This window comes from Papaver somniferum, chromosome 2 (assembly GCF_003573695.1).
Source record: "Papaver somniferum cultivar HN1 chromosome 2, ASM357369v1, whole genome shotgun sequence".
Taxonomy (NCBI): domain Eukaryota; kingdom Viridiplantae; phylum Streptophyta; class Magnoliopsida; order Ranunculales; family Papaveraceae; genus Papaver; species Papaver somniferum.
Window position 1 is genome coordinate 147,941,974 of NC_039359.1, and position 2,247 is coordinate 147,944,220.

Here is a 2,247-nt window from a genome sequence, read left to right on the forward strand (position 1 = left end):
AGCAGAAGAAAGAGAAACTGAGATGAGAAATGGGAGAGATAAAAATGTATTTGTATGCTCTATCAAATAATAAAAAATTATCACATCTGAATCGGTTTTCATGGGTCGCGAGATCGATAGCATTTAGGGCACAATAGTAATTATTCAGAGACTACTACTGATCATCTCAGAATTTCTCCGTGTTTTTATCATATCGGAGACTGCTATTTTTGGTCAACGGTCCAACTACCGTTATTGAGGGTCTCTGATGTGGGTCATAGATTCCCCATTTTCCACTAGTGTATTGTTCCAAAAACGATCCTCAGGAGTCGTCATTATTTCAGTGACGACTCTAAACAGTCGTTATTGCTTATAACAGAGTCGTTATCTTCTTTAAAGATTCATTAATAGTGGAATACATCAAAGGGTCATCATATGCGTAGTTGAACATTAACGACTGTCTAGAGTCGTCACTAAAACAATGACGACTCTTGAGGGTCATTTTTGAAACAATAACGACTGTTTAGAGTCGTCACTGAAACAATGACGACTTTTGAGGGTCGTTAATTTTTTAAAAATTACATGACAACTTTTCATACAAATTTGATAAAAAAAATTTTGCAAACATAAAATTTGGAAAAAAAATTCGATTTTGATTTTAAAATTTTGCACTAATTAAATGAGATTACCACTAATTAAGTGAGATTATCACTAATTAGATAAGGGGTAAATTAGGCATTACCAAAATATTTGGATAAGTGATGACCCGAATTAGGATTGAGTGACATTTTCTGTCCTCTAGTAGGAGGTTCCCAATTACTTTCCAGGGCCCCAATTCAGCGTTGTTTTTCTCTTCTCTGGTTCTCTTGTTTCGTTTCATCTAGGGGTGAGCAACGGACGGACGGATGCGGATTAGGGGTCACCCGCAACCAAACCGTCAAAGTTGCGGATTTGGAAAATTGAACCGTGACCGGCCCAATCATCCGCGGATTTGTCCTCTGTGGATCAACGGATTTTGCGGGCCGGTTGCGGATTAACCGCGGATTTAATCACAAAAATCATCTAAGCAGCTAAGCAGCATAAGTCACTAGGCAAGCGAATCCTCCAAAAGTTTCCCTATCAGCCATCTAAGCAGCATAAGTCACTAGGCATGCGAAATCCGTAACTAGATGCCGACTGGAAGGGGGAAAATGTTATGTATCAAGAGGTATCAGCAAGCCTAAGACTGATTAAACCACAACAGAACAATCCAATTTCAGAAATATGCGTAGTTTGATTAAATACAGGCAATAAATGATCTTAGCATTCATCTGCAAAGAAAACTAGTAACGGTTACAAAACCACATACCCTAAAATCAACCGGATAGGGAGCATGCTGAAGCGGCATTGGCATTTGACTGTACATTCCTCCTCCTCTTCCTCCTCCTCCAACTCCTAGTTCATTGTTAGGATTCCAATGTCTGCCTTGCACTCCAACAGCCATTGCTCTCTCAGCTGCATCCATATTACCAGCAAAGTGTGTCAATTGTGATAACACCTCAACAGCAGCGGCAGCAGCAGGGTTCAAACCTGGAGAATCAGAAGATGTTGATGGGTTATCAAGTGGTTGAGTGTAAGGAGGATAATAAGCAATTTGGCTAGCCACTGCTGTTGCTGCTTCTGAGGAAACTCATGGTGGTTGGATAGGAGGAGTATTGTCTATCTGAGAATATGATTGGTGATGATGATGGTAAGCATTTGAATAATCATTAAAATAGAATCAATCCTCAACTACAATTTCAAGCTATTCGTCAACTTCAAACTCTAATTCAGGCTAAACCCATCCCTAACCATCATTCTATGACATCAATTCCATCTTCGAATTCTTCTTTGAACTTCTTATGAAACCCTAGTTCTTAATTTAGGGAAGAACGGAAACCTTAACTCTTTGATGCTTCAATTCATCTTCAGAACATCTTCATATCACTAAATTAATAAACACCACTTCCTTCAAAAACTACCAGAAACTCACAAACAACATTAATTCTACTCGAACTCTAAATTCAGAAAACCCAATTTCTCCGTGGACTTCAATTTCTTAAAGATACCAATATTTAAACTGCATGCAATCATCTCTACCCTAAACGAAAGCAAACCCGTCAAATCCTTAATCAAATTAAATTCATCTCAATCAAAATCCAAAACCGATTATGAAACCCTAATTCATCTTACCGATTATCTTCTTCCAGAACTCGGATTAACACCTAGAGATGACACCTACTTCTTCAA